The sequence below is a fragment of the Hippopotamus amphibius genome, chromosome 14 (assembly GCF_030028045.1).
Source record: "Hippopotamus amphibius kiboko isolate mHipAmp2 chromosome 14, mHipAmp2.hap2, whole genome shotgun sequence".
NCBI classification, from domain to species: domain Eukaryota; kingdom Metazoa; phylum Chordata; class Mammalia; order Artiodactyla; family Hippopotamidae; genus Hippopotamus; species Hippopotamus amphibius.
Genome location: NC_080199.1, coordinates 57,665,968 through 57,690,079, shown reverse-complemented (window position 1 = coordinate 57,690,079; position 24,112 = coordinate 57,665,968). Strand labels below are relative to the sequence as shown.

Here is a 24,112-nt window from a genome sequence, read left to right as displayed (position 1 = left end):
ACACCGCCCTCTCTCTGACTCTGCTCCTTCTCTAGGGACTTTTTCTCTGTAAATAGTAGGCCGGCCACCCAGGAGCCCACACCCCAAACTTGGAAGCCATTTTTGATGCTCTTAGCGCTGTATACCTCACTTAGTCTGGAGGTCTGCAGACGTCAGCCCTGGGCTAAGTTTGGCCCGCTGGCTTGCTTTTTGTAAAGAAGATTTTACTGAAACACTCATCTCCTTTGGTGTTGTCTATGTCTACATTCTCACCCAAACAGCAGGGCTGAGTAGCTATGACAGAAATTGTATGGTTGGAAAAAAAAAAAGAAGAAATTGTATGGTGGGTAAAGCCTAAATTTTTCGTGTCTGGTACTTTAAGGAACCTCATGCAGTCCCCTGACCTAGGGTTGTCGCACTCTGTTAATTCTGTCTTCTTAGTATTCTCTTGAACTCATCCACTTCTTTCCATCTCCATCATGGCCATTACCACCTTCATCTGGACTACTGAAACAGCATCCTAAGCGGTTTCTGTGTATCTGGTCTCACAGCTTTATAATCCATTCTCCATATGGCAGCCAAAGTAATCATGCTAAGAGGAAAATGTTGAAGATCTATTTATTGCTACACTTAGCCTACTCTAATGATACAACTCCCAAATCTATATGTCTTTCTCTACAACCCCAGTCTCCCTCCTGAAACTCAGATCCAAATGTCACCACCTTGGTTAAAATCCTTCAGTGGCCTCTGTTGCCCTGAGAATATATAACTGAGGCCCGAGCTCGCCTCCTGACATAAACCCAAGCCATTCTTTTTTTCTTTTTTCTTTTTTGCTGCACCATGCGGCATTCAGGATCTTAGTTCCCTGACCAGGGATTGAACCCGCGCCCCCTACAGTGGAAGCGTGGAGTCTTAATCACTGGACTGCCAGGGAAGCCTCCCCTCCCCCGCAGCCAGCCTTTAAGAGCTTTGCGTACATCACGTTCTCCATTGTCTCTGAGTCTTCCCCTCCTCTTTCCCACGTTCTTCTTTCACCTGGATAAGTCTTACTTATCTCTCAGGTCAAAACTTGAGAGGACTTTGTCTAGGAAGCCCTTCCTGATCTCCAGATTAAGCTTGATCTCCTTCCCCTGTGTTCATATAACACACTGTGTTTCCTCTGTCATAGGTACTACACTTTACTCACCTTGTCGTTCCTCTCTCGTTCTACCACTGACTGTAAATTCTACAAGAGGAGGGGCCATGTCTTCATTGAGTCTTGTTGAAACTCCAGCACGCATCATACTTGGAACGCGGCTGGCAGGTTACGGGCAGCGCTGTGAGGTGATACCAAGTCACGTTTCCTGCCCTTTTCTCCCTCCAGGCATTTATAGTCAGATGGAGAATGTGCCTTTTTTTAGAGTAAGGATTCTAACTGAGTTAAGTCCAAAGAAAATAAATAATTATGGGAGCAACTTATGAGATAGGTGGGCTCGGTGGGTATAAAGTGGGAGAGGTGAATTCTACAGAGACAGGAGTAGAGGAAAATGCAAGGTCCATGCACATATAAGCACACATGAAACATTCATTAAGTGCCCAAACATCCTAGCCATCTAACACTGCAGATGGACATGACCTATCCCTCCCCAGCCCCGCTAAGTGTGACCGTGTCAGCCATCTTCAGTCATAAACAATAGAGGAAAGAGAACATTTCTTGTTGCCCTAGTGAGCCCGAGCCCTGGAGCAAGTTGTTATTGACTAGTCATTACCTTCAATCTGACATTGGTTTGTTTAATAATATTTGTTAAGCATGATACCAGCTGCATGGGATGCAAATATTCAGGGGATAAAAGAGCTATTGCCTAAATGGGAAGGCAGACACCTAAAATACTGGGTTGGCCACAAAGTTCATTCAGGTCTCGAACGAACTTTGTGGCCAGCCCAATATATGGCCGGACCATGCAGTAAGCACGGCGATTTAGCAATTGGTCCGAAGTGGTAAGGGAGCCCAGAGGAGGAAGCAAGCTGTCTTCTCCCTGTTTCTGGCAAGAGGAAGATGGAGCTGTGCGGACACGTTTTTATGGTGGGAGTGAAGGAGGCAGCTAAAGTTCCCCTCTCTTGTGGTTTGGTTTCGCCTGAGTAGCTTCTCACTGCTGCCCTGCCCACTTTTCCGTGGGACTCGGAGAGACAGCCTGCTGTTTTCCACGTGAATTTGCCTGGCAGATCGAATAATTCATGCATCCTGCAGGACCGGCAGGAGTAGCATTTCTTTGACATTTTTGGTTGAGTCATAGGAGACAAGACAGACACTGTTCCCATGATGTCACCACCCCTCCCCAGAGTCCCCGGGGAGGAGAGACAGTAGGAAAACTCAGTTCCTGGGCGTCGACCTCTTGAAATAGCCGCATGGGGACAGATGACACTTGAATAAGAGCGACACCATGGGAGTGAGGTTTGTGTCTACACGGGAAACTATGTTTAACAGACAACTCACTTGGCTAAGAACGACCCCTAGTCTTTGTGGGCAAACATTCACACGGTCTGACTTGAGAATCTCCTCTTGCCTCATTAAGCCAGAAAACAAATGAACTGACAACATGGGGGAGAAATTCTATGTTTTCCTCGGGCTGTTTCTTTTCATTCTTCTCAGCTTTTTTTTTTTTTTCTTTCTAATAATTCTTGTTTTTCTTGCTCACCCCTTTCCTTCATCCTCCAAAATTTCTTGGAAATAAGCTAATTCTCATTTAAAAAATCTCCTTGGCCACTGACAGTGTAAGTCATTGATAGCATGAATTCAAATCCCATCAAACTGGGGAGACTTGGATGATTTGCTTAATGAAGCTTGCTAAGCCTCAGTTTCTTCATCTTAAAAATGAGGATATTAATGCTACCATCTACCTCAAAAGATGTATATGAGGATTCAGCGAGGTAACATAAATAAAATCCTGGCATATCCTAAGAGCTCCTTAAGGTTATCTTTTGTTATGCGGTCCTAAACTCTAAGCCTTGCCTATCGTTTCTTCTCTGTTTAGAATGTCAAGACTCTTTCCTTTGGTATTTTAACCATGACAGTGGCAAGAGCCTGCTGAAGGGTTATCTATCCTAAGATCTCATCCATGACATTTGACTCCTTGGTTGGTTTACATTGGCCAAGACTGCCGTTATTTTAGGAGATTTCTCATTGTTTAAAACCGTGTGGTTGTTTATCCGTTATATATATACCAGTTTGCATCTGCTAACCCCAAACTCCCAATCCATCCCTTCCTACCCTCCTCCCCCTTGGCAGCCACCCGTCTATTCTCTGTGTTCCTGATTCTATTTCTGTTTCATAGATAGGTTCATCTGTGTCATATTTTAGGTTCCTCATGTGACTGATATCATATGGTATTTGTCTCTCTGACTTACTTCACTTCGTATGATAACCTCTGGTTGCATCCATGTTGCTGCAAATGGCATTATCTTGTTCAAGGTCCTGCTGGATCGCACAGGGAACTATAATCAATATCCTGTGATAACCTGTAATGGAAAAGAATATGAAAAAGTATGTACATATATATATAACTGAGTCACTTTGCTGTATAGCAGCTATTAATACAACATTGTAATTCAACTATACTCAAATAAAAACTAAATTAAAAAAGAAGTGTGGTTGTTTTTGCCCTGGGTCTTCTCAAAGCCCATGGCAAGCTTCTTCAGTTCCTGAGGCGGGCACATCTGCTAAGTCATGGGTCTGGGCTCAGCGGGCCAAGGTGCTCTCATTTCCTAGGATGACCGGAGACAACACTAGCTGGACTCAGCCTGAAGCTCACAGTCATCTAAAAGTCCAGAAAGATGCAAATAGCAGGAGAATACAGAATTCTATCCTTTACTAGCCTTTTTCCTCCACCACCAGCACCTTAAAGAAAAGAAAAAATATGTTACCATTTAATACTTGTCTTTTGGAATTTCCTTTGAATTGAGGCCTGACATAGTTCAAGTCTGAGTTGGCAAGTGCACTGACTCATGTCTTCATTATGGAGGCCCTTAGCAGGTCACCGCTCGGGGGTCGGAGTACCTGCTTTAGGCTACCAGCAAGGTGCCCCCGTGACTCTCCGCGGAGCCCTCGCAGTTGTGCTTACTGTGCTCCCCAGAGAACGGCGAGCTCAGCGCCTCTCCATTAGCTGTGAGTCCTGCAGAGAAGCTTCATTAGATCAGAAAGCTCCTCCTCTCTGCTGCCTTCCGGGCAGCCACCCACCCAGGGGAATGGAAGAAGACTATGCAAGAGGCAGATTGCAATTCCTGGGAAGTGAAACTTTTTGCAGAAAATGCTGATTGACTGGATATGGATGTATGGAAATAGGAAGAGACCCAGTGTGGGCAAGTGTCATCCAAGTGAACTTGAAGCTTGAGACGGGATCTTTGGCACGAAGTTGTATGTAAAGCAAACACCATAGAGAGTGACCTTGGGGATCTTGGGAAAGTGACGATCTGGGGAAAGAGCAGCGTGATTTGCAAAATGCGGCCGGAAAGAAAGTGAATGCTGAAGGAACAATGGTTTCTGAAAAGGATCATCACTAAAGAGACATTCTAAACACTATTTCTTTGAAAGCCATCACAAAGCTCAAATATTTATATCAATACTATTTAGCTATGACCATGGAACTTTTTGGTTTGGCTGACAGAATATACGTACTCCCATATTGTAACTATCTAGAGAAGATGTTGTTCCACAAAGTCCACGAAAAGACATGTCACTGACTGTGATTGGCAGGAGCTACTGTGCATAGCGGAGCGTTGGCTTGATTAAGCTCTTAATCCTTTTGTGTTACCAGAGAGGTCATATCATTCAGCGTGGTGAATGCAGACATGGGAATTCAGTTGTTTCTGAGGATGCTCTGCAGGCCGATGGTCCTCAGAGGCGTTCCAGGGCCTCAAAAACAGAGATATTGGTATCCTCCAGGGATTACCGTCGCTGGTGTAGGTTAGGAGTGTTATCAGGGGATTCATGTTCTCATCTTAAAAGGACCTTTGATGGCCCTTCGTGGCCTCTCAGAGGGTCATTAGAACATATGAGACTTTAAGTAAATGTGTTAGGAGACATCCCGGGACCTCAGACGTCTGCTCGTTTTCTTCCTTGATTTTATTTATTTATTTTTATTGGAGTACAGTTGCTTTACAATGTTGTGTTAGTTTCTGCTCTACAACGAAGTGAATCAGCTGTATGTGTATATTTATCCCGTCCCTCTTGGACCTCCCTCCCATCCCAGCACCCCCATCCCGCTCATCTAGGTCATCACAGAGCACTGAGCTGAGTTCCCTTTGCTATACAGCAGGTTCCCACTACCTATCTAGTTTACACATGGTAGTGTGTTTATGTCAAACCTCATCTCCCAGTTCATCTCCCCCTCCTCCTCACCCCCTGCCCCGTGTCCATGCATCTATTCTCTATGTCTTCCTTAATTTTAGATACGCTCTTCCTTCCTTTGACAGTTTAACTCCGGTGTCCTATCAAGTATAGCTGGGTAAAGTCCTCCCTGACCACTTGGGAACTCAACAGCTGACATACTTGTCTCTGCCACATAGTCAAGAATCTGACATTCGTTATATTTCATTCTTTCCACTCAGTAAAATATCATTGTTCAAAGAGCTTTAAGGGGCAATAAGACAATTACATACATGGCTGAAATACAAAATAGAAAAGGACGTGGGAACTGAAGTAAAGGAGATGTTATTTCCGGTTAGGACATCAGAACAACCTCATGGAATAGGCTGTATTTAAGGTAGAACTTGATAAAGATCAGGTACTGACAGGTGAGTTGCTTCTTGCATAGACATCTACATCTTCATCTTCACATGTTTCACATTCAAGCACATAGTATAACCAAAGCATGTCCTTTCCCAGGAGCCCTGGAATATTTTTCAAGAGGGCATGTTTCCTTTTACCTCTTTGTTCACTCCTTGGACCCAGTTACTTTGAGGCCATATTAAAGGTAGGGTGAAGGAGTAAGTGAGGGTCTGAGGGGTAGAGTCTGGTGTCTTTTACAAAATCATCTTTGGAGACGAACCTGTGCCCACTTCATCGTGGAGTGAAGAGAAACCATCTCAGAAACCCAACTGAAGTTGTTTATGTATGAGCTTTACCGTCTCTTTGCCTGGTTCTGTTGCCTTTGACATGTCTGCTGTGCATCTAATTAAGAAAGATCATACCTGACTCACAGGTAGCCATCGAAGTACTGGGGCGAGCTCTGGAGAGGTGCAGAAGGCAGTGGACACCAGGTCCCCGATGCCCACCACCAGCCAAGACCCAGACCTGCTTCTGCACCTGAGGAGACACTGGCTGTTCTTCCTGAAGCTGCTCCTCTTCCCCATCCCAGCTTCTCCTGTCATCACTTATCAGAGGGCTGCCGGGGAGCTTGTATGGGGGTGGGGGGCGGATCTAAAAATTCCTCTTGCCTTATAGGACTGTGCCCACCGTGGCTTTGCTAGACAGTTGCAGGAAGCTCATAGTATTACCCAGCCAGGCACTGGGGAAGAACTTCTCTGCAATTATCTGCCACTGACCTTGGCCTAATTTATCATATTTTGGCTGATCTTCCAAAGATGAGGGACGAGGTACCTATTAGGTTTGATGTGCTGCATTCTTCCTCTGAAGCAGTTTGTTTTCCTTGCCTAGTGGTTCTGTTCTGTTATATTAAAAACTGGAGGTTTATTTTATAAATGTGACAGCTAGTCATTATATGGGTATTATTTCACTGGCCCCAAGAAGAGCATGTAAAATGTCATTCCAAGTCCCAGTTGTTTTTTTTTGTTTTTTTTTTCTGACTTCATTTTTTTTTTTTTCTTTTCACAGAATTTTGAAACTGCCTTAAATCTAATTGGATCCCCCAGGATCTCAGCTCCTGTTACATTTGGGGTGCTTTTTTTTCTGAGAGGCCTCTGTAGAGGCTGCACTGCAGCTGCAAGTTGGCAGGCAGGGTAGGACACAGCGACTTTTTTTTCTCTTCCTCAGAAACTTTCCTTTTTTGGCCCAACTCTTTCCGAACTTCAGTGTTTGATTTCTGCAGTTGTTTTTGCAATGTCGAGTTCTGCTTTTCCTATTACTGAATTTCGTATGAATGAGAAAGGCAGCTACTCCTACCACCCCCATGGATGGCCAGCCTGTATCTCCTGTGACAGAAAAATAAAGAGAATAAGAAAAACAAAACACAGAGGAGAAGGAGTAGAGTATAACCCATGGAAATAACCCTTACCAAGCACAGTTCTAATAAATAGGCTTTATGCAGGTCTGGTCTACTAAAAGTAGACACCTCTTTAGGCAACAGAGCAGAGTTATTTTTAGTGGCCCAGATTCAGATGTTCCTACAGTCTAAGCAATGTGAGAAGACGGCCGAAGTCTCTCCCTTACTCACAGGGAGGGCACGGCTTTGAAACTCCACAGAGTGAAGCAAATGAGAGAGAAGAAGCCACCGTCATAGCAGGGGAAGCGGAAGAGTCTCAGCAAACCAGGGGCTTCTTCTTGCTTCCAAACGTTTATTTTAGCCAGACACTTACACTTAAGGATCTGAGCTAGAACCACAATAGGAAAACATCACGTTTATTTGTAAAGATACTATTAAATGGTTCTAAAGGACTCTGGTTTGGGAGCAGCAAGTCTTCCACTGTGGAACTGAAAGCTAGAAGTAAGGAAAGTGAAGCCTTTAGGAGACTATTGACCTGGTTTGGGCAAAGCATAGTGAAGGCACTTAGAGAAGCTGGATGCTAAACCCCTTGAGTGCAGCAGTTAGGCTGCCTTTTGCTGTGGAATTAGAAATAGCATAGGAGACAATAGCGAAAATCTCGTTCTTACTTCAGAAGATACGTGACTTGAAGTCTTAGCTTGTAATATTTGACATCTCCTTCTCTTAAACACAGGCCAGAAGAGTGACAACAGAATGGTCTCAAACTGCATTTTGATTAAGTGCCTCTTTGGGGGTTGTGTGTGTGTGTGTGTGTGTATGGCCCAACTAAATATCTGTTTAATTGAAATCTGATTGTTCTGTTATTGGTGAGGCAGGACCTGCCCAAGCATAGAAAAACCTAATTACAGGCTTAGCAGGCAATGAAGTTAATAATAAGACATGTTTACTGAATTAAAAACAGTAAGCTTCTTGTTAATTCATTTAAGAATATTTCTCAAGATTTTCTTCCCAAGATAAAGACTTATATATCTGCCAAATGGGAGAAGAGCCAGCCAGACACCATGTGGGTAAATGTCCTCGTTTTATTGTCCTGAGGGAGACAGCACAGACCAGGGGCACCGGGAGTCCAGTGTCAGTGTTGCCTGTGCCATTCCCAGCTGTCCAGCCCTGGGTAAACGGCTTGTTCTCGTTGGCCCTCAGTGTTTCTCATGTATGAAATAAGGGGACTGGATTAGGTGACTTCTAATATTCGATAAAACAAAGGTATAAACAGTGGAAAGAAAAGCACAGAGTGGTGAGGAAAAGGTAAATGTGGCAGCTCAGGGCTTGAGGAAGAATTTTCTGGGCAGAGAAGGAAACAAGCTAGGGCAGGGCTGCAACAAAGATTCTCTCCATCTTAGTTCAACTCCTGTCTACCTGACGATTTTAGGTAACTCAGGAATGCTCCTCCTGCCTTCCCTGTCTTACTTTCTCTCCTTTTCTCTTTGTCCCATATTTCTTTCCTGTTTTCTTTCTTTCTTTTTTTAATAAATTTATTTATTTATTATTTATTTTTGGCTGTGTTGGGTCTTTGTTGCTGTGCATGGGCTTTCTCCAATTGTGGAGAGCGGGGGCTACTCTTGATTATGATGTGTGGGCTTCTCATTGCAGTGGCTTCTCTTGTTGTGGAGCACGGGCTCTAGGCACATGGGCTTCAGTAGTTGTGGCATGAGGGCTCACTAGTTGTGGCACGAGGGCTCACTAGTTGTGGCACACGGGCTGAGTTTCTCCGCGGCATGAGGGATCTTTCCGAACCAGGGCTTGAACCCGAGTCCCCTGCATTGGCAGGCGGATTCTTAACCACGGCTCCATCAGGGAAGCTCCATGTCCTATATTCCTTTATGTCTTTCTCTACACCCCTGTCTTCCACCATCTTTACATCTCCCTGAGGAATAGATGTGGTTAGGATTTGTCAGGAAGACACAAGCAAAATGAAAAACAGTCTTCCAGTTTGTTTGTTTGTTCCTTTTATTTCCTAGGATCTATTGTAGCTTTAATTTTGCTACATAAAAACAATGAAAAATTTAAACTCACAGGTTGTATGTTCATAAAAAGTACAATCACAGTACAGGTGCCAGGAACCGCTGTGAATGCGGTGGGAGTAATAACTTCGTTAATCCCTGCAAGAGCACAAATGAGGTAGGTCCTGGTTTTAGCACCGCTATGCAGATGAAGACGCTGGATCAGAGAGGTTGAGTAACTTGCCCACGGTTTCCAGCTAATTATGGCAAAGTTGGCTTCTGCTCCCAGGCGGTTGTTTTCCAGTGCTGCTGCTTTTATCCCCTTGGCCTTGTTACCTCTCCTCCGCGGCAGAGATGATATGTTTTATTCATTTTTTTCGCATCCCCTCGAGAGTTTGGTATAGCGCTTGAGGAAAGTACACTTTGAATTCGCGTAGGATGGAATTAAAGGCACACCATCCTACCTGGGAGAGGAAGCTGTCCAAGGCGGCCACTGCCTCCAGGGCAGAAGCTGTGCCCATAACTGCCCTCCCAGCTGTGCAGAGATTTGTGTTGACAGATCTTTGACTTGCTGTTTGAAAGTAGCTACTTCCTGTCCCTGTGAACTCTTTTAATTTACAAGTTTCAGTGTTAAGAAAGTTAGACTAGTTTAAAGGAGTCGAATTATATTTCTTTGCAAACAGTGAAACTGTAGTATCATTTAAACAAATGCAGCTGATAAGTTAATATGTGAACCAAAAATAGCTTGGGAACAGAGAGTCAATGAAAGCACTAGATTTAGTTGTCAGAAAAAAAAATTTCCTTTAAGGTTTTATTTGCCTCAATGCAGTGGACTTCTTTGGAGATATACTAGTTTTTCACTTATGAACATTTGACACAGGGAAAAAAATGGATCAATATGTTTACATTCCAAGGTCAGCCTTTCTACCATTATGTATGATGTTAGGGGTGAGAGAAAGAAATAAGAGAGCTCATTCTTTTTATATTTGTTGCCATGGTACAAGGATAATATCTTCTCGTGAGGACATCTGTATTAGAGGGTGAAGGATAAGTTGTTTATTCATCATGTCCTCTAAGATGTCTTACCTGGTGGTCAGATTTCCAGCAGTTATATCATCTGGAACATACATAGGTGCCCAGAAGTATAGGATCATGGAAGATTAATGTTGGAAGGGATCAGAGATGCTTTAACCCAACTGCCTTATTTTGCAGGTGAAAAAGTACAGCCTCAAACAAGTAAAGGGCCTAGTCATGGATTAGAATAAAGTCTTCAGATAGGAAATGGTAATTACAAAGGTTGCATACTATTTACTCTATTAATTCACTTTATGAGTATTCGTTGAGTACCTTCTAGGTGGAAGACATTAAGGGTGGAGCAGTCCTCCTTGGGCCAGGAAAGATACGGGGCCTCCTTGAAGCTCTTAGCAAACACATGTCACGAAGCCACAGATGAGAAATATCTGAGAATGAGTCCTGGTAAACTCTTTGAAGATGATGAGGACTTTGTCTTGTTAATTCCCCAGCATTTCATGCCTTCCAGGGGATGAAGCCCCTACCACAGGGAGAAATGAAAACTACGCCCCCAGTGTCAAAATCTGGGAATATTTAGTGTGAGCAAATCTACTGACTTAAAAAGCCTACAAGAAATTATAACTTCTTATTCCAGTGCTAAAACTTACATTCATCTTGACAACCCCAAGTCAAGAAGAAGTTAAAATTCTCTCAACCTGTTCTTTTGGCAAAGTGGTGAGATGTACGTCACATTTTAGAAAGCTTTCAAATATAAAGAGTATCGATGGGCTTCACGTCTCTGGGACATTGACTCATTCAGTCCTCAAAACATTTAGTCATCGAAATCTGTTGAACACCTGCTATGCATAACAGCTTATCTCTAGACCAAGAGTAAATGTTTGATGTTAGTGGAGGGGAGATTGACCATCATTGTAAATAAATTTGATGTTTGGCCATTAACTTTACAGCAGGGTTTTGTGTACTGAAGCACCATTGTAAAGGTTGGGATAAAAGAGGTCACACTAAATGCAGGAGAGAGGGGGGAAGTCAATAAGCTACAGCAGCTCCTGCAACCCAGGCAATGTGCCAAGTCCTTGACTCCATTTGATCCCCATACCAGTCCTGTGTGGCACTCGGTGGTCCGCATTTGCCGATGAGGAAGCTCAGAATCAAGCAGTGAGTTAATTTGCTGGTGATGACATCGTTGTCAGCAGGATTTGGGTCTGTGTCTGTGTGGGTTGGTCCATTGTCCTTGAAGCCAGTGGCATTTCCCTCTAAAGTTGGCATGGAGTGTAGCTTGATGGACACATGCATTCGTTCATTTATGTATCCATCCATCCATTCAGCAAATATTTGGAGACCAGCTTTGTGCAGGACTGCTTAAGGAGATGCAGACATGAATTAATAGTAATTTGAGCTACAGGATAGTATAATAAGTAATAAAAGTACTTGACAAAACTATACGACTGAGATGGGTTTCTATTTTAGCCTATAGACCCAGTACTATTACTTTAAAATTATACCCCTTTATTTGGGGGAATTATTGTTTTGAACTTTATTTTATTTATTTATTTATTTGGCTGTGATGGGTCTTCATTGCTGAGCATGGGCTTTCTCTAGTTGTGGCTAGCAGGGGCTACTCTTCCTTGCGGTGTGTGGGCTTCTCAGTGCAGTGGCTTCTCTTGTTGCAGAGCACAGGTTCTAGGCGCGCGAGCGTGGGCTTCAGTAGTTGCAGCACACGGGCTCAGTAGTTGTGGCTCGTGGGCCCTAGAGCGTAGGCTCAGTAGTTGTGACACACAGGCTTAGTTGCTCTGCAGCATGTGGGATCTTCCCAGGCCAGAGATAGAACCCGTGTCCCCTGCACTGGCAGGTGGATTCTTAACCACTACACCACCAGGGAAGCGCAATTGTTTTGAATTTTAGAAAACATTGATTAGCCATGAGCACAGAATTAAGTCATTTGTAGTTAGCAAATTAATTTTTTACTTGCACATTGGGGCCACGTTGGTGATGTAGGCCTCATGACTAAACAAAGGCAAGCTTTCTTTTTTTCCGCCTTTATGTTAGTAGCTTCCTCATCCGGTACCCTGTGTGATACTGGAAGCACATTTATCGTAGCGCCTCCCAGATTCCAAGTAAGTGGGGTATCACGTGATGAAGGTTTATTGCCTCATCAGCTCTGAATTAGTGAAGCCTAGATTGGCGAAATTTACAGCACATGGAGTTAGAGAACAAGAAATATACTAACAGCATGTTCTAGAAAGCACAGAATCTCAAGTCACAAGATCTGGGTTTGAGTGAAAGCTCTTTTACTTGGGTGGCATTGTGCAGAATTTTTAAATCTCTTTGAGGATTTATTGATTTAATAGTGCTTATGTCACATAGCGTTGTGGGAGTTAAATGACACAGTAGATGTGAAAAATGCTTCGCAGAGGAAGCCGTAGTGTGTCATTGTGTAAAGGTAGGATCATCTCTCTAATAATCGGCAGGCCAGGGTCTCAGGTATCTCGTGGGGATAAAAGAGCATTTGACATTGCGCCCGAGCTGTGAAGGAAAGACAAGAAGTAGAGCTGTGCAGAGGGATTGTTCTGACTATAAAGGGAGAAGAGTGCAAGCATTCGCTTCGTTTTTGCCTACTCTGTTCCTAGCCGTTTCTAGTGACAGGTACCGCTGGCACCCTGCAGCCTCCCGCTTCCAGCCTCTGGAATTGCCTCTAAGGTGTCTCATAGTGGTGTTGAGAGCCCACTGCTTCGAATGCCCCCCTGGTTTCTTTTAACCCACTGCTGGCTCTTGGTCCTGTGTCCTTCTGTGCCCGCCTGCTCTCCAGGCCTCCCACCATCAGCCCATCTTGCTCGCTGACTTGGGCGCTTCCTAGGAGCGGACTCTCTGAATCGAGTCCCCCGTGAAGTGTCCCCAGTTTGCCTTCATTCTTGTCATCTGTCTCTCCTGACTCTCTTTGCAAATCTCAACCATTACACTACCTGAAAAGCAAGAACACTTTACTGATACAAAAGACAGAGTTAGGAAAATGATGTGTCCAAGCAGGACAAAGGGCTCCAGAGGGCAGGATGGACAGGGGGATAGGCCTGGCAGAGAATCTTGATGTGAATGGAACCGTGGTGGGAGCCAGCGGGCAGTTTCAGAGAGTGAGCTGCCTGAGCATCTCTCTAACAGCAGGGCAGGTGTCCACCCTCCTTTGTGTGTACAGAGAGCAGATCAGTCCCATGTCCCTGTGTGAAAGCATTTGGTAAGAAAGTCAACGTTGTGGGAGGAGTGATTCCCATCTTTATGTGTGGTTTTAACCCTGACAAGTGATTTTCTGAATCTCCAACTTGGAGGACAGAGTGCCACGGACCAAGCATCTCAAACTCCTTTCTCCCAAACCTCCTCCTTTGAGTGCTCTCAGTCCAGTTACGGTGGGTACCACTCATCGTGGCCTTGTTGTCCATTAGCGGGGCTGTGCCTGCCGTGTAGGGGTCCTTTGGAAACACATTATTAGACAGAAGCATCAGAGAGGAAGTCTGCAAATCAACAAGAAAACAAACAACCCACATTCAGTAGAAGCAGGGAGTGTATGACACAGCGAGAAACACAGAGGCAGACACCCCCTCACTGTTTCCCTTTCAGACTTCAAAACGTCGAGGTGGGAGACCTCGCAGCTTCTGAGGGAGAGCCTGGTAGGTGGAAAAGCAGAGACAGTTTTCTTTGCTGTGTGGCATTCGGAATTTTAGTTCCCCAACCAGGGATTGAACCCATGCCCCCTGCAGTGGAAGTGCAGAGTCTTAACCACTGGACCACCAGGGAAGTCCCCAAGGACAGGCTACTTTGAAGCCACGTAGAGGTGACATGCAGACGAGACGGTGCACCCAGCCCTCCCGGGCCTGCCCCCCACCCCGCCCCCATCTTCTATAAATATGACCGGAACGATTTTAGTGGTGATTTCATCTCGTTGGATTTTCTTCCTTTACGTAATATTGCAGAAACCCGTCAGCTCTTTGGTTTTCCCTTCTCCTAAAATGTGTTCAGTGCTTTGGGTGTTCTTCGGGAAACCCAAGGCACAGCGGAGGAGGTCCTGGGGAGGCGTAGGAAGAGGCGGTGTTAGGCCAGCGTCTTCCCTTTCTGAGGAAGCTCCATCTGTGTAGCCCTGTGGAGGTTTCGGAAGGGCTTGTGCCTGAGAGGCCGTGTTGTTCATAATTAAAACGTCTGTTTAAAAATCGGTGTCACATTGCACTTGAATATTTGATTTGCTCGCTGTGAGGTTTGCTTTCATGGTATTGATTTTTTAGATTTGTCAGCCACATTTTATGAGTTATTTCAGTAGCATCCAGACAGGATGAGGTAAAGGAAAGGAGGCCGCGGCTCCCCCTCCCTTCCCTCCTCCGGGGTGTGTGTCCCCACACGGAGAGCGGGGCGCCCGGCTGCCCTGCACACTCCAGGTGATTTACAGAGGGTGTGATGTGTGGTGTGAACTCCTGCAAGGAAGCCTGGTTCCTCGTGTCAGCCCTGCTGTGTGACCTCTGGCAAGACTCTTCACCTCATTTGCCCTCAGCTTCCTTGCACGTTAATGGAAACAACAACAGTAACACAACTCTTTCCCTTTGTTCCTTGAAAGATTATTGAAATGATTTCAGATTTGCTTTGAATTGCAAAACCCACCTATTAAACATGACACCTATTTGCATATATCCATATATGTGCGTGTGTATATCACACACACAGACACACACACACACACACCTGCTCTTCACATTAAGGCAGAGGTGAAGCAAGTCGACCTTCCCTGGGTGGACCTGGACCCCCTACTGCTTCCTTAGGGCTCCACGTGGTGCCTTGTGTGGTCTTCATAGGTAGTTTCCCAAGGGTCTTCCCCATCTCAGTGAATGGTCTCTCCTCCCATTCAGAAATTATCTTTGATTTCCCTTTCTGTCTCACCTCCCATTTCTGATCTATCCATCACTAGTCCTGCCAGCTCTTTGTTCAAAGCATATTTCAAATCCACCCACTTCTGTTGTTACCGCCTTCGACCACCATCATCAGCCTCTGTTGATTCGTCTCTGTAATCCATCTCCCACATGGTAGCCAGAGTGACTTTTCAGAAATGTAAAGTGCATTATGACAAACCCTGCTTCAGACTAGCCAGTGGCTCCTGGTGCCTCTAGAATGAAATTCAAACTTCTAACCATGGTCTCTTTGGCTTCCTTCGTGTCCTTCCCCTCCCTGCCTGGTTCCCTGTGCTCTAGTGAACCTTGACTCCTTTCCATTCTTCAACACCTCACACTTTCTTACCTTTAGGATTTTAAAAAATAGGCTTTATTTTTTTAGAGCAGTTTTAGCGTCATAAAAATTGAGGCGAAAGTACAGAGAGTTCTCCTAGATCTCCTGCTCCCATGCACAGTCTCTCCCACGGATGGACGCTCCTCACCAGAGGATGTATTTGTTACCCCTAATGGTCCTCCGGTGATGCACCACTATCACCCAAGGTCCATAGTTAACCTTAGGGTTCGCTCTTGGTGTTGTACATTCTATGGCTTTTGACAAATGGATGATGATACGTTATATAGTATCATACAGAAACTTCACTGCCCTAATAATCCTCTGAGCTCTTATTCTCCTCTCCCTCTTCTCATCCCTGGCAACCACTGATCTTTTTAACTGTCTCCATAGTTTTGCCTTTCCTAGAACAACATACCCTTGGAATCATACAGTGCGTAGCCTTTTCAGAAGAGCTTCTTTCACTTAGTGATATGCCATTGAGATTCTGCCATGTCTTTCTATGAGCTTAAGGATGTTGCTGTAGCTTTCTGCTCTGTGCTTGCTTTTCCTGTCCACCCTATATAACTAGCCCCTCTTATCACATTATCTTTTTATAGGTTCTTTCTAGCACTTGTTACCCTCTGACATTTTCTCGTATTGTTTTCTACCTGTCTTCCCCACTAGACCTCAAGCTCTGTGGGAGTGGAGGTCTTGTCTGCCTCACTCCTGGCTGCACTGCAGTGTCTAGAACAATTCTTAGTGCATAGTAGGTGCTCAGTAAATGTTGGGAGAGTTGAGTGCATCAGTGGCCTTGAATATATGAATCCCCTCTAGCTTTACTCTTCTCTCCTAGTTGGTCTTCAAGGTGACAAACTCTTTCATTCACGCTGCTCCGGGTTTTGTTTGGAGGAAGAGGCAGACCTTCACGTTAAGTCACTGAGTCTGAGCATTATTTCTTGTTCACCTTTGGCTTCTGAAGCTCTCTTGACTGTCTGCTGAATTTAATGGGCCTCCAGGCAAACAGTGGTTGGGAGCCTTGGAGGGAATCAGTCACATTGCAAGAGAGAACAGAGGCAGTAGAAAGTGATTAAGGGAAAGCAGCAGAAAAGTATGATTTACCATTTATGGAGTCACACATTGTACTCCGAGTTGTGTATAACATGAAAAGCGAATTAGGAGACAAGTCAGGTATAAAATGAGTGAGCACACACAAGCCCACAAATACTGCAGAAAGGAAGGTATTTCTCCAGATGCCTCCTCTCATTTACGAGACTGTAGCCTTATCAAAATGTATGGGCTCGTTCGGGAGAGACGTCACGCAGCAAGTGTTTGTGGCCCAGTCAGGCCCCAGGGGGCACAGAGAGACCCGCAATTTCATGACTGCTTCTTAAAGAAACTTTCTCCAAGGCTAACAGACTTACTAGGGAGGCCAAACCAAGTGCAGCTGAGTTTAATGTTCTCATTAAAATGTTAGAGGCTTTATTCATGAGTGACTGAAGCTGTAATTGCTTTATCCTCGTAAACGATGGAAATACGTGGCCATCTCTTACAGCAGTGTTCACCCAGACCCCTCTCTCAGGAAGGTCTGTTTAATGGAGGGCTTGGCTGGATCTAGGGGCTGAGAAGGGGATTATTTGGATTATATCTTTCAGGGATGCAGTAGAAGTGATGGGAGGGGATCCCCTTTCCTTGATCTGTTTTCATGCTGTAGCTCTTGTTATGTATGCACTATTTGTCTGCTTCACTGTGGGTTTTAACTTGGAAATCATATTGAATCAGGAGGGAAAGGGGCAGGACACAACCTTTAAAAGAATCCCATAGCCATAGTACATGACAAAGACTTGGTTAGAACCAACTGGGTCCAAGATGGCGGAAGATTCAACTTCCAGTAGACCTTGAGCCTCATTATGTGCTCATTGTAATACATTAGCATATGCTAAACAACACATCCACCAGCACCATGACAGTTCTGAGGGCAACCATAAACGGTCAAAAAGTGGGCGGTGGCCTAGTTCATGGAAATCCCTGCCCCTTCCCCAAAATAGTTGGAATAATCCTCCCACTCATTAGCCTATGAAATTACCCAGCCCATAAAAACGAACCATGGCATATTTCGGGCCTTTCGCCTTCTGAGATGGTCCACACTCTGTCCATGGAGTGTGTTTCTCTCTAAATAAATCCACTTCTTATCTATCACTTCATCTCCAAATTCTTTCACAGTGAAGCAAGAACCTCAAATTCACTGGGAACAATATGAGAGAGGAACACTGAAATTCACATGTACACAAATGTTGTACAAGGAAGTGGGTTTTTCTCCTCCCACAAGCAGTAGCTTATTGAGGTAAGATTAGAAGAAATCCAGAAGTGTTGAGGTGCTGGTAAACTGAACAAGGGGTTGATCTGGAAAAGGAATCCTGTGACTCACAGCGGGAGATGGCGCTAAGAATTGGCTTTGGGGGGGGATGTGTCACAAATTGCCACCCCTCCCCCCCCCGCACCCCCCAGCTTGCCATCCTTAAACACAGCTGTAGAGCTTTAGGGAGTGAATGCAGATGCAAATGCAACTATTTTTTCTTCCTCAAAATACTTATAATGTAGTGTAAGTAAGACTGAAATCGCAGAGCTGTCTGTGCTTCATATATAGCTAGGAAACTATATTGCCAGAAACATCAAAATGAAATTTAGGGGAGAAGGGGTCAAGTCATGCTGTCTTTTCCTCATTTCCTATTCTTTTTCCATTGATGGGTCATTGAGGTACTTTACTCTGGGTCAGATTTAAGTTAAAATACTTATGTCCTAGAGTTGTCAAAGTTTTTCTCCTCAAGAGGTCAAATCCTTCATTTCAGATGTGAATCCAGGGCCTCTGTTAAAACTGTTTCAAGTCGGAGAGGGCAATGGAATTGAAAGTTAACATAGGAGGCTCTTTCCACATGATAACTGGATGGGTGTCTGAAGAGGGCTTTTCTGGAGGGGTGACCATCTCAGCCCAGGGATTTTAATGGTATTAATGTTAAAAAGAACCACTCATGGTTTTCAAACCTGGAGAAATTACATGTCGATTTGAGGAACACTGCTGATTATAGGTAATGAAATACGTTTTTAAGAGATTCAGAGATAACAAATGACACTGCCGGCTAGGCCAGCTCTGCTCTACCTCTTAGTTAGCTGATGCGGAGTGACTTGCATCCCTGCTTTGGGGAACTGCTAACCTGGTCCCTGAATGCTGACATGAATGCAGAGAGGCGGGACCTCTGGGGGTTCTATTTAGGTCTAGCTCCACCCATCGTGTCTCCTCTTCCCCTTTTCCAAGATGGGATTACAATCCCTTTCCTGGTCTGCAGGGCGAATCCATTCTGGAGGCTTCTCGGCCTGCTTAGGAAACCTTGGTGAGCTATGATCAGGTCCTTATTTCCTAGTATGACTCAGAAACTGTTGAAGAAGTATAACGGTATGACGAGAGCATCAGTAATTATAGGGTACGGACAGAGTATCGTGGAACACACGGAGGGACTGACTAGTTTATCCCAGGCTACCGTGGTTTTTTTGTTTTTTGTTTTTTTGGGGGGGGAGAGCTTTTGTCTATTCTCTAGAGTTTTTCTGTTTGCTCATTTGCTGTTACAATACTGGTTGTCACATCCCGTATCCCTGCCCAATCAGCCCCGTATCCCTGCCCAATCAGCCCCTCTTCCCTTTCTGCTTCTTGGAGGCAAGTTACATCCACAACCCTATGTCGACCTTATGATTAGATGTCAATGCCATAAGCCGAGGGGAAATTCTCAAAGTGATCCGTATGCCATAGTGTTTCCCCCCAGCTGCTTAATTCTGTCGTGTCTTCGGCTAATAGTGATTGTTCAGTTGATTCGTTGATTAATTAACTCATTCACTCGTCAGATATTTGGGGAGCATATACTATATGCCGGGGGCACATACTACATCTAGATGCTGGGAGAAGAGGGTAAGCAAAGCAGATTTGTCTGCAGAGTTTTGCTGATTGCTCACAGGGGTGAAAATAAGAGTGAAATACCTAAAGAAAACCAAATTGCTCTTCTGTGATTCAAAGAAAATGGGTGAGATTGCCATATCACAGCCTACTCTATAGAGTACTCCGTAAGTACATTTCATGCAGGAAGCGGTGGTACCAGACATTTTCTGTGTTACAATAATCTTCGTATATTTATTAAGCTGTAACTTGTAAGGCTTCCTGATGGGGCGTTAAATGAGCCTTTTTGTGTGCTGCACCCTGTCTTTGTCAGGAAGCACTCTGGTAACTCCCACTGGTAACGAGGCACATTTCAGTCATTCCAGGAGGTTTTGGTGGATCAGCACAGACAGGGGTAAGAACATGGAGGAAAGGGATGGCTTCATGGTGGGTTGAAAGGTGTGTCCTTAGGAAAAACTGGAGATGGAATGAAACCCTTTTGCCTAGTATATTTTCCATTTCTGCACCCTTTGAGCACAGCAGCTGAATAGTCTAGCATTATTCTACATTATAAAAACTGGTAAGAAAATGCTAGCTTTTTACATTTTTAAAGTTTTTTTTTTCTTTTTTCCCTTCTCAACTGTTGACCTGGCAGCAGGTTGGGAGAAATCTGTGAACGCCAAGTGTGACGACCGGATGGCAGAGGAGCCCAGCAATTTTCCTATCATTTCCAAGCTCTGGGCCTGGGAGGTCTGGCTACACCCTGGTAACAGAGATTTGACTCTGGGAAAGGAGAGAGTGTAGAAGAGGGGAAAGTGGTACGGGGATGTGAGTAAAGGAAAGGGGGGAAAGTAGAAAGATGCTCTGTTATCTTCACTTCTCTCCCTCGTCTCCTCCTTCTCATAACAGGAGGGAGTGAAAAGCCGGTGGATTGAAAAGGAGAAGAGAGTTGAATTAGAGATGGGAGGGCACTTGGAGGTGGTAAAGGAGAAGGAGAATGAGTCAGAGGAAGTCAGGGGGAAGGAGACAGGAGAAGGACTATTTAAATGCGGGGAGAGGAGACAGACACAGAGAGGGACGTGCACGCTGTGGTCTCACCAAGAGCTTTCCATTGCTCCCAGCAGTGCATCAGCCAGATAGCCAGTGTCCCTCCCCAAAGACAGTTTCCTGACTTTTGTATTAACTTTAATGCCATTCTCTTTATGGTGCCTGTATCTCTGGTTGCAGTCGCATTGACACTCTGTGTGATCAGAGAGCAGATGCGGAGACCTAGTTCTGTTGTCCCTGCCCCCTTGCAGTGTTCAGCAGACTTCTGAGTCAGTGCCGTTTGCATTTGATGTCTGCCATTCCTCCTTGTGTACAGGTAGGAGAATTGAAAGGGAAAAACTGTTCCTAAGGGCTGCCGCATTTAGAGCTCATGCATACAAATATTCAAAGCAGTTGGGAAAAACAACTCTATACAGTCACAATCCAATATTTTTGCTAAGCAAAGGTAGTTGACTCCTTCATTGCTGGTCTGGGTACTTGCCCTAATCCAGCACCACAATCACTGCACTTATAGGTGGGTTGCTTCATTTTATTTATATATATATATGTGTGTGTGTGTGTGTGTGTGTGTGTGTGTGTGTATTTTTTTTTCTTTTCTAATTTATTGACTGCGTTGGGTTTTCATTGCTGTGCACAGGCTTTCTCTAGTTGAGGTGAGCAGGGGCTACTCTTTGCTGCGGTGCATGGGCTTCTCATTGTGGTGGCTTCTCTTGTTGCAGCACGCAGGCTTCAGTAATTGTGGTTTGTGGGCTCTAGAGCACAGTCTTAGTAGTTGTGGCGCACGGGCTTACTTGCTCCGTGGCATGTGGGATCTTCCCAGACCAGGGACTGAACCCCTGTCCCCTGCATTGGCAGGAGCATTCTCAATCATTGAGCCACCGGGGAAGTCCCAAGGTGGGCTGCTTCTTGAAACATCTTTCCTCTTTTTTTTTCAGAGCTCCGCCTAGGAAGGCTTCACAGTGTTCCCGGGTCAGGTGGTTTCTGAGTGTGCCCCAGTGCCCTCCTCTGCACCCTGGCTTCTGGTGCCAACAGTTCCCTGCTAGAGCTCCCATTCCTGTTGTAATTTCTGTCCTTTTGCTGCACTTTGGGCTCTTTACCCAATGTTGGTTATTACGGAGCATCTAAATAGATGTTCACTAACTGCTTATGGAATGAATGAATGGCTATGGTGCTGGTCTTGTGAGTGTAAAACAGAAGTCTTCTAGAATCAACTCTGCTTTTAGGTATCAGTGTACAATTAGCCCACGTGTTCTGCAAGAGAAAAGTCGGTTTAGCCAGCAGTAAGGGACTTCTGGGGACTTTGTTCAGCTGTGGTAAAGGGATTGTGATTCCATTAACTTCCGGACACCAGAGGACGGTCTTGAAGTTTCAGGCAACCTATTTCTTGTGATTCTAGTTATTGCAGGTCAGATGCATAAGGTGCTTCAAAGCCACGTTTCTCAGACAGTTATGTGCACAGGAATCACCTGAGGATCCTGTGAAAATGCAGATTCTGTTTCAGGAGATTTTAGCATTTCAGGCTCCCTGGTAATGCTGATCTTGCGGGTCCATAGACCTGACTCAAGTAACGAGATTTTAAACTTTCTAGTAGGTAAGGTTGGGATTTATTCTATGAAAATATCTAGATGCATTTTTGTAGTCTGAGGAACAACAGACTTCCCAAGGGAAGACAGAAGTATCTCACTCTTATTTCAACTCGGAAATTTGCAGGAAGTCTTTCCCGCATGTAAAAAGAGTAACCCTATACTGATCAGCTCCCAAAATGGCTTTCAAGTGATACTCTAGGTTGTACTGCCCTTAATGAATATACAGCTTTATTTATGTAGGTTTTTCAAGATTTGGGAGGCCCTGGCCCTGGCCCTGGTGTAGCTACTTTAGCAACAGGGACAACTTTTTTTTTTTAAGCTCTTTATTGGACTATAATTGCCTTACACAGTTGTGCCAGTTTTTGCTGTACAACAAAGTGAATCAGCTGTATTTATACATATATCCCCATATCCCCTCCCTCCCGTGACTCCTTCCCACCTTCCCTATCCCAGCCAAGTCATCACCCATCATGGAGTTGATCTCCCTGTGTTATGCAGCAGCTTCCCACTAGCCATCTATTTTACATTTGGTAGTGAACAGGGACGACTTTTAAAGCAGAAATATTCTTTGGCAGATCGGCAGTTCAGGGGCTGTGTTTATGATGAGACCTTCACGTTTATTGATCGTGACCGTGCAGAGACCTTCTCCAAGGACAGTCAATTAAAATGGCTGGAAATAGGAAAGGGCAACATTCAGCTCGAACTTTGCAAGTGAAACCTCGCATCTGCTTACATGTGTTCCAACAGCTCTCTGAGTTCGCTGTTGGAAGTTTTCTCTAACAAGGTGGCCTTTATTTTACAGGTCCTTTGCACCCAGCATGACAGCATCTTTATAACCCGTGGAGGAGAGAGCGCTCACCATGCTCAGGTAAAGGGATGGTGGGTACCGCAAGTGATGAGCATGGCCGCTGGCAGGTTGCTTGACACTGTATGAGAAGTGGTGCAGCTTAATTATACAGGTGACATCGTTCTTTTGTGTGTGTTTTACTCACTTGTAATTGGTTGCAGGGGGCCGGTCATGGGTGGTCTGAGTGAATTAACGTGCATTTGGGAAGCATCTGTAAAGTACCTACAACAGGGCCTCTGTAGACAACCAGTAAGGAAACAGGGCTGGTCACCTGAAATCTGTGTCTAACTTGTGCAGAGTTAACATAGAGTTATTGCTGTTGTTCATCTTTGTTACCTTATCAGAAGGCTTTTATCTTTTCAACATTGATGTAAATAGGTGAATACCAAAGACTCTTCTAATTAAAGTCTTATCTCTGTCCCCTTATCTGAAGTTGCCCTTCTAAAGATTCTCTGCATTTTCCTTTTAAATAAATGTATGTCCCACAACTTTGATTTGCCCAAATAGGTCACCAAGATTAATTTTCCATTAACCTTTATGGCTTCTTTCTTTCTAATCATCTTTTCAGAGGATTAAACAGTCGCCATCCGGTCAGCCTCTGTATAGGATATAAACCATCTTTTTCTTTGATTGTCTTTATGGAATGGACGTAGATGGTGGTGATCTCTGGTCCCTTGACTGAACCTGCCCCATTAACTGAGTCAAACCATCTGTAGATAGATGCCCTCCTCCACAGGAGTCCTGTTGACCACAGGAGTTTTGCAAGGCAGTATTGCCATTGGCCTCGCTTCTTTCGTGACCCAGTCTGTATTAGTTTTCTCTGGCAGCTGTAACAAAGTAACACAAACTGGGTGGCTCAGACAACGACGCTTATCATCTCACAGTTCTGGAGGCTAGAAATCCAAAATCAAGATGTCAGCAGGCTTGAGAGCCGTGAGGGAGAAAGTGGTCCATGCCTTTCTCCTAGCTTCTGGTAGCCTCAGGTGTTCCTTGGCCTATGAATGGCCATCTTCTTCCTGTGTCTTCACATTGTCTATCTCTATGTTCATATCTCCCCCCTTTTAAAGACACCTATCACATTGGATTAGAGACTCCTTTAATGACTTTATCGTAATTTGACCATCTGCATAGATTCTAAATGAGGCCACATTTAATGAAGACTTCCACATCTTTTTGGAGCCCATAATTCAACCCATAACACTATCTAAAGGAAGGGGACTTCGTTCCTCTTGGTTTGCCCTAAAGAAACTAGTGCAAAGCTTGTTGCTTAATGTTAGTTGAATGGGTGAATGGCAAAGACCATAATGACCATGGTCAAATTCATTTGGCAAAAG

General features: G+C 44.6%; 1 protein-coding gene across 1 annotated transcript in view; it reads left to right on the top strand.

The window, feature by feature from the left end:
* Positions 1-24,112, top strand: part of ENOX1 (ecto-NOX disulfide-thiol exchanger 1) — a 562,092-nt gene that overhangs the window by 91,592 nt on the left and 446,388 nt on the right. The window contains exon 2 of the mRNA XM_057707750.1: positions 22,734-22,799. The gene's annotated coding sequence lies outside the window, so the exon portion shown is untranslated. The remainder of the gene's footprint in view (positions 1-22,733; positions 22,800-24,112) is intronic.